Below are 14,850 nucleotides of genomic sequence, written 5' to 3'. Positions count from 1 at the left end.
CCTTACCAAACGATGGCCGCCATGTAGTGTAGTTCCTATACTCCCAATAGGCTCTGCGCATTGGAATAATATATCCTATAGATATGACGTAGAACTTAGGTCAGTAGGTCTCTATCGAATATACTAAACTTAATAGTGAGTGCCAGCTAGCTCAGAGGTCACTAGCAACTTTCTCGAATACACAAGAAGGGATTACTTTCTGACAACCGCATAAACATGACAACTTTGTTTCCCTAGGACTGGAACAAGTATCTTCAGAGTCGTGGAAACAATAGATAAGTATTTCACTCAATCCATCGTGCATGCTTCGTTTCTACAGAGTTGCAGAGAAATAGTGAGACGGGTGTTTTTAATAAAAGGGTTTATTGAACAGTCTTCTATCTCATGCAAGAGAGGTGGACCTGCTACAATCGTTAGGCAGACTGCAAAGTATAATGCGTACAGCGTAAACAGTAAAATGAAATGATACTGTAGGAGCATTGTATCGTTTCAAAGCCATATAAAAATACATACATAAATAAATAACACAGGCTAAAATACTCAACTGGTGCTTCTGAAATATGCCTACCCCAATGTACCTAACCTAAGTCTAGTACCTGGGAAGAAGTATGGTCTTTAGCATAGGTTTAGTTTTGCCAAGAATCTAACAAAGGTTTCTCTAGGTTCTAATCAGCTCCATACCTTAGAATGAAGGAGGTTCGGTATCTCTGTCTTGGGACTCGATTTCCCAACAACCCGCAAGGGGAGTCAGAAACACTGGAGCTGAATTTCTCAGCAGAGGAGGGCAGCTTCCTGATCAGTGCGTCAGCTGGAGAGTCTGCTTCCTTCGGCACTTGCTGTAGAGAGCTGCGTTGGGCAAGTAGGTCATCAAAATGCTCCAAACCACTGTGCCTTGTCATAGCAAGTGAAGGTATATTTATACCTTGAAGGTGTTTAGGAATGCCCTCTTTGACGTAAAGTCAGGCATATGAACGTCATGAATGAACCCCTAAGGCAGTGGTTCCCAAACTTTTTTGACCCGTGGCTCCCTTGATCTAATTGGCAGTTGGCCGTGGCTCCACCCCATTGTTTTACCGGTGGACGGGTGGGTAGGGGTGTAAGCCCGACCTCGGGAGTACTTCCTGTTGTTTTCCCTAAATTAATTGGGATGCAATGAAGGTATTTTATCATATTTGTAACAAAATAAAAAGATAACAGTTGTAAAAGGGGAAAACAAACTTTTGCTTTATGTGCTGATACGTTTTCTCTCATCGAGAATGTAAATGCGTTGTGAACTCAGGCGTGGGAGGATGTATTGAAGCCAGTGACTATACTGATGTTTCAGTAATATTTGAATGCCTTCCCCTTTCAAGGCCCATCCGAGAGTTCTACTGGGTTTGGTCTCGAATAGTTTGGAAAAATGACAATGGCCCTGTCTGTAAACGCATATTTGAAGATGTTTTTTTAAACAAAATACACTTTCTTTTTATGTAATTGTAAATGCATATTCCCTATTGAATATATGGAATATGCATTTACAATGAAATTTAAAAAAAAGTGTATTTTGTTTACAAAAACATCTTTAAATGTACGTTTACAGACAGGGCCATTGTCATTTTTCTAATCTATTCTAGCCCAACCCCAGTAGAACTCTCGGTTAACCTGGAGTTAAATTCCACAAAGTTAAGACGGAGCCACTCGGTGTTAACATTGCATACTGGAGGAAAAATGCACCCAACAGGCAAACACGCACGCCGAAATTCATTTAATACACCCTTCCCCCTGTCTGCCAGAACCCTGCCAACCCTCGCCCCCCTGATGACTTCCCCTTCTCTGTTTTATGCCTTGTGGCTGGCCCTGCGCTAGGAGTGCCCGTTCTGCCCATGCTTTCTCCCTTTGTGACCTCTCCTGCCCCCTCTACCCATGTATGTCCCCTTCATGTCTTGAGACTGTCACTTCTTTCCATGCCTGCTCCCTTCGTGTCCTCTGACTGTGTCTTCTATCCATGCTGCTCCCTTTGTGTCCTCAGACTACCCTTCTCTCCATGCCTGCTCCCTTCGCACACTTAGTCTGCTCCTAGTGTCCATGCCTGCTTCCGTCGTGCCCTCAGACTACCCTGCTGTCCGTGCCTGCCCCCCATACCCCCAACTACCCTTTCTGTCCATACCTGCCCCTGTGCACTCTGACTGCCACCTCTGTCCATGCCTGCCCCCGCGCCCTCAGACTGCCCCTTCTGTGCATGCCTCCTTTCTTCGTGCACGCAGTCTGCTCCTTGTGACAATGACTGCTCCATTTGTGCCCCCTGATTGACCCATCTGGCAATGCCTGCTCCCACTGTGCTATCAGACTTCCCCTTCTGTCCCTCCCAGCCCCCTTCGTGCTCTCAGACTACCTCGTCTGTCCATGCCTTTCCTCCATGCCTTCTCCCTTCGTGCCCTGAGACTGCCCCTTTCCTCCATGCCTGCTCCCTTCGTGCCCGAAGACTGCCCCTTTCCTCCATGCCTGCTCCCTTCGTGCCCTGATACTGCCCCTTTCCTCCATGCTTTCTCCCTTCGTGCCCCGAGACTGCCTCTTTCCTCCATTCTCCCTACGTGCCCTGAGACTGCCCTTTTCCTCCATGCCTGCTCCCTTCGTGCCCTGGGACTGCCCCTTTCCTCCATTCTCCCTCTTGCCCTGAGACTGCCCATAGAGGATTAGTGTTGAATTAGTATAGTGAAACATGCAAGTACATTTTAAGTGGTGGAAAGGTTAGTCAGTTATTTGGATTTGGAAAGATAGCAGAAGGTTAGACGAGGAAAAATGTTTGTATTTATATAGCGCTTGTTACCCCTGATGGGGTGTTGAAGTATGCTACTCCGAAAGCTCATAAAGGATTAGTGGTGAATTAATATGGTGAAATATGAAGTAATTTCAGTGGTGGATATTAGTCAGTTATTTGGAGTGAGAAGGAGAGTGGAGAGATAAAAGGGGAAGAAAGGTTTGCATTGATATAGCACTTGTTACCCCTGATGTATGATAAAGTAATTGCTTCAGCAGAGACTCGGGCCTGCCCTCACATCTACTGTGGAACTCTGGCATCATCAATAAGTATTTATTTCACATGACTAGCAATACTACTCACCCCAAACATAACATGTGTAAATGAACCCATTCGATCTCTGTACTGGGTCAAACAATACTCCCTCTCTAATCTTATCAATTGGTATAAACAGCCACCTGCGTTAAAATAGCACTTTAGCTCGGAGTAGGGTTTAAGAGTTTATCATCCAACGATTAAAATACCCTTAAATAGCAGCGTTAGGATTATGACGTCACGACGGAAGGCTGCAGTTGATTAAATGCTACAAATTGCTTTCTTATTCCTGCAGGGGGTCAGTTTTCAGCAGAAGCCGGTGACTCGAGAGTCAGCAGAAAATTATTGCTTGCTACAGGATGGAGCTAGCAATAAACGAAATAAGGAAGGCCAGGAGCCCACAGAGCTTGTTCGGACTCCAGGACTAGCCTCACAATCCTAGGGCCCGATTAGCAAAAACCTGTTCCATGCTTAAATCGTGGGAAAGTGGAGTTCCCCACACGGAAAATACATTCCATACTCGCAAAGTTAGGATGTGCATATTGTTGAGCAGGGCTGTCACATGCCAGAGCAGACGTTCCGGTACATTTTTCCACAAGGATAAGTGACAGGTGAGAGTTCCAGGGGCTATGGTCCTTGTACATAAAGATGCAGAAAGTATGGGATAAGGCATTAAAGATTATAATTTCTACAAATTTTGCGGGGGACAACTTCACGCAGAAAATAAAGCATTCCATGTCTTCTCTTTGTGCCCTCAGACTCGGATGCGCAACACCCATTGGACTCAAAGGGCTTCAGACCCCGATCCCTGACCCCTGACCCCCCCCCCCCGTCGTGTGTGGCAGCCCAGGATGAGACAGCATCCCGGGTGCAAACATAGCCACACCCGAGCACTTCATAGGTCTTTAAAAGACCATTGCATGTGAATGAGGCCTCGCTGTTGTTTCACCCCTTTTAAGAGCCCCTGCAGCTCCACTCTGCATGTTGCCCACATCTTACCGCGGCGCCCCTGGCAACTCATAACAGCACTCCAGGGAGCCGCGGCGCACAGTTTCGGAACCACGGCCTTAGGGAATAGTTGTTCATTGTAAAAGTAACTGAGTTCTTGGAGCAATTAATATTCAAGCAAGGGGAAGTCCCTAACGGCTTAAGCTGGTTTTCAAAGAAATCGTTGTGACGTTTGTGACGTCTGGTGAATGGATGGAAAAAGCCATGCCTGTATTTGGGTAGCATGGGCTATGCCTAAATAGGGGCTTGGTTTGTATGCCTATATAAGGGCAACATGAATTGTACCTATATAAGGGGTTGAATCGGGAAAATCAATTAGGAATCTAAAACGCCATACAACACCACGGAGCAGGAAGTGGAGTTGGGTTCGGCATGGCCCAAGGAGCACAGTCAGGTCTATGGCCCCATACTGCTGTGTTGACGGGCCTCACACATGGAGCCAATGGTGTTAAGCGGCGCAGAGGCAGGCAGGGATGGGGTTCAGCCACAGTAGTCACATGAGGTGTTCTCAAAACTCTGCTCACTACACCAACAGGATTCTAGAGTTCATGCACAGCGCTACAGGAACGCACTACAATGCACTCATACTAAAACATACACACACATTGGTTCACATACATTCTATTAAACGTGTATGCACTTCTTTGCAGAAACCATGAACTCTACACAAATCAAAATGCTTGCAGAGACCTAGGATCTCACTTGTACTCATGCACATTCCATTAAAACCACCTGAATTTATTATCTTAAATGTTTGTGTTTGTTTTGTGTAAAACAGTATTGTACAGGTAGCACATTTGCTAGAAACATTACATAAATACAGTGCAGTAATTGTTGGTAATAAGTTTTGTTTTATTTTTTTAGCACATGAGAAATTGTAGTTAAGACTATTCGTAATATAATCATATTCAAGATCAGTACTGCAAGATATCGAAAGAAGACATGTGGTGGCTCCGGACCTGCTGCGACAGAACCTTGATTGAAACTCAACTTCCGGGTCCTTGACGCCAGGCCAGAAGGTAGGACATGCTTCTTTATTTACCGCAAAGGTCCACATTCAGCTGTGTATGGGTGCCAACTGTGTCGTCTTTAGGTTTGGAGGCCTGTTGGTTTATCCTAGCAGAACAGTTCAGAGAGTATGAGGTTGTGGCAATTAAATGTTTTAAGGGGATGATTGTGTTTTTTCATGATTGACTATGACAATTTCAAAAATGTTGATTTTTAAATATTTTATAATTGTATGCACTCTTTCATTTATCCAACTGTAGCCTAATAATCCCTTACTATCCCTTAATGCTTACCGTCCCTAAAGATATTACACCCCAAACTACCCATACATTCTATCGTTTATTGATGCTTAAAAAATGTACTACTCTTTAATGCTACCCTGATTCATAATAGCCCTGTACTACTCCTTAGTGCTACCCTAAAATCCAATAATTATCCATTAACGCTAACTTCACCTGAATCATTACAATTCATTGCTAATCTCCTGACCCTTCACCCCTCCTCATTTTAAATGCTCCTGTCTACTTTGGGAGGATGGCCCATACCCCTGCTACACTTATGTTTCCTGCAGAATGCGTTAAAGCCACTACTTATTTTCATTCTATTTTTTCAGTTAACAATGTTTTTCACACCAATGTTTTTCGGTCTACTTTTGTCCGCACCATATTTTTAATACACACAGAGTTATGTACAGTGAGTAGGATATTTAAAACCTATTTAATGTGTTGTGACAGTGTGACTCCTGTCCATTTAGTAATAGGATCACTGATATGACTAGCATGGTCTGTAGGATGTAATTATAGTCTTTTGTGTAGAATAGCTCCATCCAAATATTTTTTTAATTTGGAAATAGTCTAACTGCAATGTTAAACTCTTAATTAGAAAAATATACATTTCTTTTGCTGTGCTTGGTACAGACGGCTACTGGATATATCAGTGATCAGCCTAGAACTCTTTCAAAGGGTATTCCTCAATGCAAGTCATATGCTTCTTACGGAAATTTTAACATGTTTTGTATTATTTGCCATCTAAAGTCAAGTCCAAATGAATAAGTACTTTGTTTTAGGTTAACTACTAACAGTGATTTTATCCTTCTAATAGTAATTCAAGGACCCCATAATTGGAATATACCCATAAAATTCTAAGCAGATCACTGAATTGACGTGCTCAAGCTTTTCTATCGCCACTGGTGTTGTGCATGCAATGGCACCTGGCCTCAAAGCTTGCATCATACTTTAATTATTAACAGGATCCCAGGAGGAATTCTGTAATAGTTACAAGGCTATACCGCTTGGGGGACAGCTGTACGTGCTGCTGTAGTTGCATTCCTGTCAGAATGAGGATGGATGACTAATTGCTGTTACTATTGTGTGCATGACAATTCATATTAGTGTATTCAGTATTTTGCGTAATATAGTTTTTCAATAGGGTCTTCAACCTAGGGAATATTTAAAAACAGGTTAGGTTTTCTATTTCCAGTCTGATCTATTGCTAGACACAATGAACACAGTTGACAGTATACTTGTAAACCCCTTTTTGAGCTTGACACATGCAGATAAACTGCAAGTGAAAACATTAGGAGCTGATAAACCTGAAATGAAAATTGAGCAGTCTGCAAAAGATTGGGGACAGGGTTATACACGTCAGTTTACCAGAACATGGTATGATAGGATACCATGGCTTACTGGTAGCGCTTATAAAAATGCTTTATTCTGTTTCCCTTGCTTACTTTCTGGAAGTGAAGTTACCTGGACAAAAACAGGAGTTACTGACCTAAAGCATCTGGCTAAATAAAAAAACATGATTCCTGTAAATCCCATTTGACAAATATGTTGAAATTATGTTTCGGAAAATCGGACATTGTACAGCAATTGAACGAAGCATACCGTGTGGGAGTAACAAAACAATGCAGAAGTAGATAAAAAACGATACATTTTATCAAAATTGATTGACTGTATTCGTTTTTGTGGTGCCTTTGAATTGGCATTACGAGGGCATGACGAAACTGAAGAGTCTCTAAATCCTGGCATGTTTAGGGGCCTTGTTGATTTTGTCTCCAGCATTGACAGTGCTATGGAAACACATTTAAAAACAGCCACAGTGTTTAAAGGCACTTCTAAAACTATTCAGAATGAATTGCTGGTCTGTATGCTGGAAGTAATAAGAATATATCACACAGCAGTTGAGAAGCACTGATTATGTAGCTATCTAAGCTGACGATACAACTGATGTCTCTACTAAGACACAGTCCGTTCTAGTCTTCCGCTATATTGATGGAAATTGCAAGGTAGCTGAAAGATTTTATTGTTACACACATCTAAAAGATTCATCTGCATAAACAGTTGCCTCAGCCATTCTTAATGAATCAAACAGTTTTCCCTGAGCAATGTGCTAAAGGGAAACGAATTGCTCAAAGTTACGATGGTGCCAGCGTCATGCGTGGTGCAAAATAAAATCAGGGATGTTTACCCAAATGCACATAATATTCATTGCTATGCCCACCAACATAACCTAATTATGGAACAGGCTTCCTCCAAAATATCTAGAGTTAACATTTTCTTTTCAGAGATTGGTGGCATAACAGCATTTTAAGCACGTTCCCCGAAAGGACTGAAATTCTTGAACAAATAGTTTCAAGAAGACTTCCAAGAGAGTCTGCAACTCGCTGGAACTTCAATGTTCGAGCAATATTGATAATTTATTAACACAGACGATCTTCTTGAATGCATGTCAACCATTGCAAACAGTGGTGATTTTGAGTCAAATACTATATGTGAAGCTAAGGGATTTAGTAGAACATTAGATGATAGAGCGTTTATATTCTTTCGGTTTCTTTTTTACCTTATAATGCCCCAGGTAGATATTTTATATAATCAATTGCACAAGCGAGACACTGATACTGTGTCTGTCCAGAAAGCTACTACAGACTGTGTGACAAGCATCACCAAAGTACGGGAATCCATTGACAGTTTGCATTCTACACTGCCACAAGAATGTACATTTGTAAACCGGAGACTGCAAATAAATACTTTGACCCAAGAATCAACAAAAAAGTCTGTGACATTATTGTGGTCAATGCCAGAGAGCGCTTTGCATTTACAAAGCATCTTGTAAGTGCAATACTATTGCGAAGTGACCTTTTTGAAAGACATGACAAATCTTTCCCAGCCGAGGCACTCACAGAAACCATAGAAGCCTATCCTATGTTAGACAAAGCCAGATTGCGTACAGAACTTTCTGTCCTGTATGGACGACATGACTTCCGTCAAACTACTGATGGTGCCATGGCTTTATTTAGCTTTTTGTGCGAAAACAACTTAGATAAATCTTTTTCTGAGACCATAAAGTTTTTAAGAGTTGTCATTACTACACCCATGAAAACAGCAGAGTCTGAGCGATGCTTTTCTACACTAAAGAGGGTAAATACGTTTTTGGAAACACTATGACTCGAGCTAGACTTCATGCATTGGCTATGCTGTCAATGGAAAAAGAGCTAATAAAGGAAATATCAGAATTCAACAAAAGAACAATCGAAAAGTTTGTTCATATTAAAGATCAACAAGCAAACTTTCTATTTAAATAGAAAATATGAATCTGATGTGTGATCATAGTTTCAGGTGTTTATAGCCCGGTTTGTTTTGTTTGATAACATTAGGAAGTACTGTTGGAAATGTACTCATTCCATTTAATATTCATACAACTAATGTACAGTTGATATGTATTTATATATGTGTGTTTATGTATCTGTGAATTTATATATATTTGTTTTCATAGGCATGCAAAGTATTTAAAAATAAAGTAAAAAGTTTTTACCTAGCCTGCTTATACATATAAAGTTTTTGTTGTTTCTTACTAAAATAAATTAAAGATTTTTAATGGATAATTCTAATATTTTAAGCAATGCATATTACACTTGTTTCATAACTTATTTTTATTTAGTTGTCTTCTAAAATACTGATGGACCCAAGGGCTTCAGAGCGCCATATGAACCGTTTTAAGTACAATATTCACTTCATTATTTCTTTAGCAAAATTGCCTTGCTCAAAAATGCAAAGCTTTTGCTGACTTCCTAAAAATTAAATGTTTGTTTCGAATGGATATTTCTTATACTTGTAGCTATTTAATATGTCATGAAGATTACTGGGCAATCAACATTGAATAGCTTATGCAGAAACGGAAGTGGCCGGCCTTCATTTCCGGTAGGAACAAAATTGCAAGTTTGTTTCTTTGTGAATGTTTATGCACCTATGTTAGGTGTTTTCTATTGCAATGGGTAGAGACAAAGCAGTCTTGCTTAGTACGCTAGCCCTCTTCAGAAGTCAGACTTGCTTGGCAACACAGAAATAGTGCTGAAAATAGCACTTAAAAATGTCAATTTTATAAGAAATTCTTCACTGGGGAAACCCCCCCGCGAACCCCCTGTATTGCCGTCGGACTCGCTCCCGTACGTGGATTCCTTCTACATACACCTCACCAGTTTAAAATTCCACCAGCCACTACTGTCTATACTACTATGCAGCACACATGCAGCATGCGGCCCGCTGGCTGGATGAGGGGGGATAACTGGGGAAAAAAGACTTCTGAAGAGGCGAGTCCAACCAGATAGATTCCAAATGGCCCTGAAGGAGGGTGCTGGAGTTGCCGGGGACATGCCCTATGTAGGCAAACATACCACAAATGTGTGCCAATAGTTCATTGAGCGCCTATTAAAACATGCACCATTTCATAGGGAACTCTCCATAGGGACACTCACACCAGTAAGGAAAATGATGGGATGTCCTTTCAGCCATGAAGGAAGGGGGGCTGTCAGGTGAAAGCAGACCTGTACCCAAAACAAACCTTTATCTCCTACGAGCAGGCCTGTGACTGTTTCGGACTGGATGGAGGTCAGTTCCTTCAAAATGCTGGGCTCTTAGATTTGGCTAGGGCGACGTGGCTCACACACCCATATATCTTGCCTTCAACACAAACACTGGACATCATGCTTACCTGCGGCTCTGGTCGTAGGCTCATCTCCCTTCTTTATAGTGCTATGAGATCAGACGTGATGGCATGGGCCAGGGACCTGTCAGACCCCTTGAGCGATTCACAGTGGAAAGCAATACGCACAATGTCCTGCAATGCACGCTTCAAGTTGATCAATTTTCACTACTTACATCGCACATATATGACCTCGATAGGTCTGAGCTGCATGGACCCCTTGCACTCTGATCCATGCTCTCGGTGTGGCGCTACAGGGGCCGACTTTCTGCACTTGGCCTGGGGCTGCGCGGAGATTCATTGCTTCTGGAACCGGGAAGTGGCGTTAGCAAAAAGGGATACGGGACTTAGGGTGCAGCCATTCCCGCTACATTGTCTACTCGGACACGTCACACATCCCAAGAAATGCAAATTGGAGTATAAATGGTTACTACACCTCCTGGTTCTGGCCAAGCGCAGGATGGCGATAACCTGGATGGGGAATCACTCCCCTTCCCTGGATGACTGAATAAGAGAAGACCTTCAAGTGATCAATGGCGGAGGAGGTTCATATGAAAGCTAGCCGAAGGGATGAAAACCTAGAAGAGGACCTTGGGTCCTGGAGGAAGTTATGCCACGCTTTTTTAAACCCTGAGGTGCACTTGAGTGATCAGTGTGTATCAGGCACAAGCGGATGTTCCGCTGAGGAGGATGCCTGTTGAGCTGATGTCCTTATTATAAGCTTGATGCTGTCGGTTGAACGGTATACAGGTCGGTAACTTTGTACCATACGGTGATCTTGCACCATGCCGTAGACCTAACCAAGCTGTAAACGTCACACTGATAATCTCTGCCCTCTTGGTTTCATTGACTATGTTAAAAAATAAATGAAGGTTTAAAAAAAAAAAAAAGCGATCAGGACTGCTCGCTCTATATTCTTAGCTCTAACAATCGAGGGAGCTTATTTTTTTCAAAAGAGATTTTTACAATTGTTGAATCGCTGCATGATTCCCCCTCTAGGATCTACCATCAACAGATGTACCTTGGCTCATTTCTTTTTTAATAAAATTGGGGCAATCTATTCTGCATTCCCTGCAGAGGTGTTGAATATTACAGCTCAAGAAAGCTAGGACCCCAATAATTCCCTAGGGCTCAGTTTACTTAGGTTTCATACCATTCAAGCAGAAGGTCTTCAGGTCTTTGCCAATACAGATAAATCCAGCTCTACTTTGGAACCTGCTCCACTTCAAGCCATCAAGAATGGCATGTCCATTATTTATCTGGTCCCCAATTGATCTTCTTAACCTGTCGAACTCTACAGTAACGGTTCTCCGGCATGGAAACATGCAGTTGTAAATCCACTATTGAAAAATCCTTAGTTGGAAGCTACCGAACTCGAGCTATCATCTTTTATTTCTTCTGTCTTTCCCTGCTAAGATTCTAGTAAAACATTATTCGTCAACCCTTCGCTTATGCAGAATCTCACAATCTGCTCCATTTATTTCAGTTGGGTTTCTACCCTCATCAGAGCATAGAGTTTGCCTTATTAATAGTCTCCGCAGAACCTATGGACTCAATACGGGTGAATTGACTGCTGTCATTTTTCTCGCATCAAGTGCATTTGGCAGTATCTCATTATGTGTTATTATGGAGACTTCAGGGATGAAGGATTAACAACAAGGCCTTGGTTTGCCTCCTCCTCCTTAAAAGATCCCTTTTTTCAGGTCTTCGACAAGCTATTTTTTCTTCCGACTTGCGTGTCTCTTGTGGGGTGCCTCAAGGCTCCTCCCCAAGTCCTACTCTTTTTAGCATTTTATGCTTCCCCTCTGGCAGACCCTGTGCAATCTTTTAACTTCTCCTTGATTTCTTACACAGATACTAAGCTTGTAATTTTGCTAACCCATGAGCAGTTAAATTCTTTGGAACAATTTAGGAACTGCCTTTTGGCGACGGGTAGCTGGATAGGTCTGAATTATCTTAAGCTTAATGGTAGAAAGACAAATTATGGGGGTGGGGGAAACAGCCCCATCTCTTGGTCCCTGCTTGGTAGCCGGATGCTCTTGACCCTTTTCCTGTTCCTTAGTCAGCAGTAATAACAAAAATGGTCCATATGGTTGGATGATAAACTCACTTTGGGCCTCTGAATTAAAAAAGCTGCCTGGCTGCTGCTGCTTTGGGCTCCAGAGGAGCCTAAAAAAACTGTGCCAGATTAAATCCAAGAAAACATGATCCAGGCAATTATTACATCCTACCTGGACTATGGGAATGTCTTGTAATTGCGGAGAGCTCAGCTGCTCTCACAACAATAAAGTTTGACAAAATCTATGTCAAAACACACATTGACAAAACTAAAAAGATGGCAATCACCAGACCTATTGTCTTTGCCTATGATGGTTTAATTTCGTGTTTCCAATTAATCTTGTTGAAACTGGTTTTACACTAATTTTCCATTATTCATTTTCCTTTAGGAATTCTAGATTGTATCAAACACATTTTACTAAATGATGCGTCAAAGAAATCCTAGCTAAAATGCACAGTTCAGTAAAAAGTTTTTCTTCCAGTTGCTATTTTTGAGTACATTTTATTTTGAAAGAAAAGACTAAATTCATCTTCCTTTCAGGCTCCTATTCAGAGAGCATTATAGATAGACTCAAATGCTTAAACTTTGCTATCGCATGTGTACATTTTTTACTGGAATCACTGTCAATAGGGTAAACTGAGCTCACAGCATTTTCTTAGAGCGCTCACTCTTAATAAAGACTTGTGAAATCTACTCGCCCACTCACTGTGGCAGTCAGATTTCATCATGGAGTGCTATTTTTAGGGAATGAGCAATAAAGCCTGTAATTTTGCCTTTAAAACTTGTTTTTATCTAGTCACATTTGCTCTGCATTCAGAGACCGAGGTCAAAAACTTTTACTCTTACTAAATTTACTTTTCTTTCTCTGAAGGAAGTTAGAGGATTTTGTAACGAACTGTGAGAAATGAAAGGCAGTCAAATGCAAAGATTTATGTCTAACATTAAAATAGCTAATAAGTGAACTGTACAAACATTTCAAAATATATTTCAGTAGCTATGAAGGCACATTTTTGAATTTGTGTGGTGAAAAAAAGATTTTTATAGGATGAAAACAAATCAGAACACTTTAATTGATAATGTGCAAATGATAAATATTTTTGCTGAAACCAAAATCCTAATATGGTTTGTACGCTATATAGTTTAAACAATATAACTGCATGTTAGTGGGGAAGTTTGTGCCAGTTTCGATCAAAAATGTGGTCGAATACAAGGAAAAGCATTGGACTGGATCATCTCGCTCCTCGCCGGAAGAACTCAAAGAGTCCGCCTCCCCCTTTCAGATCGATGCCCACCGAAGTCATCTGCGGCATACCACAAGGATCATCACTCAGTCCCACCCTCTTCAACGTATACATGAGTCCCCTCGCATCCATCGCGCGCCAACACAACCTCAACATCATCTCCTACGCAGACGACACCCAGCTGAACCTCTCCTCACCAAAGACCCAAACTCCGCCAAAACCAACCTACATGACGGGATGAAAGAAATGGCCGAGTGGATAAAGAACATCCGTTTAAAACTGAACTCGGACAAAACGGAAGTCCTCATCTTAGGATCATCCCCCTCTGCATGGGACGACTCATGGTGGCCACCTGCCCTGGTTAACGCAACCAAACCAACGGACCACGCCCGCAACCTGGGCTTCATCCTGGACTCCTCCCTCTCGATGACCAGACAAGTCAACACCGTTTCCTCATCATGCTTCAACATCCTACGCATGCTCAAAAAAATATTCAGTTGGATCCCCACCGAAACAAGAAAAACGGTCACCCACGCACTGGTCACAAGCCGACTGAATTACGGAAACACCCTTTACGCAGGAACCACAGCCAAACTACAGAAAAAACTCCAACGCATCCAAAACGCCTCAGCCAGACTCATACTTGACATCCCCCGTCAAGCTCACATCTCCGGTCACCTGAAAGACCTCCACTGGCTCCCCGTCAACAAGAGATCCTTCTCCTACCTAGCGGCCAAAACCTGGAATTCTCTCCCCACCCACCTCCGCCTTACACAGAACCACCTCTCCTTCAGAAAGAAACTTAAAACTTGGATATTCGATAAGTAAAGTACTCCCCCCTCCTCCCTCAAGCGCCTTGAGACCCTCTGGGTGAGTAGTGCGCTATACAAATTCTGAACTTGAACTTTTAAATCATGCTTCAGTATTATAAGTATTTAAAGGGAGTTTTTAAACGTGAACTGAGAAACATTCCTGCTCCTGCCTTGATGAAAATGCTATATGTGAACTAAGAGGCAAATCAGGGGCCATGTGTACCATATATGTGGGCTTGATTCTTATTATACATGGAGCAAACTTGTAGTCTAATAAATAAAAAAACGAGTTTTTTATCACAGGAAATGCCGAACTTGCATATTTGAATGTGATCTTGTACCTGATAATGAAGAAAAAGGAGACTCCATAAAATAAAACATTTGCTAAGGATCATACAATTTGAGACCAGTTTACGGGTCAAGTACATTACAGTTAGGTCGCGTAGATTGTTCGAGTTACTAGATCAGCAGGTCTAATAACATTTTTATGAATTTTTAAGGTCAGATACAAGTTTGAACAGAATGAACATATAGACACAATTCTTACCCTAACAGCATACAATGATCTTTCATAGATCCATAATGTGATACTTTAAAATATCAGCAGTTAGGCCTACTTATTCAAATGACAAAATTAACAGGACAACTTGATGTCCTTGACTGCAAACAATATGTCCTGGGTGTGAGAAG

At 41.8% G+C, this 14,850-nt stretch overlaps 2 protein-coding genes across 3 annotated transcripts in view; one reads left to right on the top strand and one right to left on the bottom strand.

Moving 5' to 3' along the window:
- The window catches only part of YARS1 (tyrosyl-tRNA synthetase 1), a 176,024-nt gene that overhangs the window by 20,527 nt on the left and 140,647 nt on the right, over positions 1 to 14,850 (top strand). Inside the window, exon 2 of the mRNA XM_078680744.1 lies at positions 9,185 to 9,267. The gene's annotated coding sequence lies outside the window, so the exon portion shown is untranslated. The remainder of the gene's footprint in view (positions 1 to 9,184; positions 9,268 to 14,850) is intronic.
- S100PBP (S100P binding protein) overlaps positions 1 to 14,850 on the bottom strand; it is a 454,146-nt gene that overhangs the window by 391,734 nt on the left and 47,562 nt on the right. The window lies entirely within an intron of this gene.

The sequence above is a fragment of the Lissotriton helveticus genome, chromosome 3_1, assembly GCF_964261635.1.
Source record: "Lissotriton helveticus chromosome 3_1, aLisHel1.1, whole genome shotgun sequence".
Taxonomy (NCBI): domain Eukaryota; kingdom Metazoa; phylum Chordata; class Amphibia; order Caudata; family Salamandridae; genus Lissotriton; species Lissotriton helveticus.
Note: the sequence above shows the minus strand (reverse complement) of the source record. Positions and strands in the feature narration are given on the sequence as shown.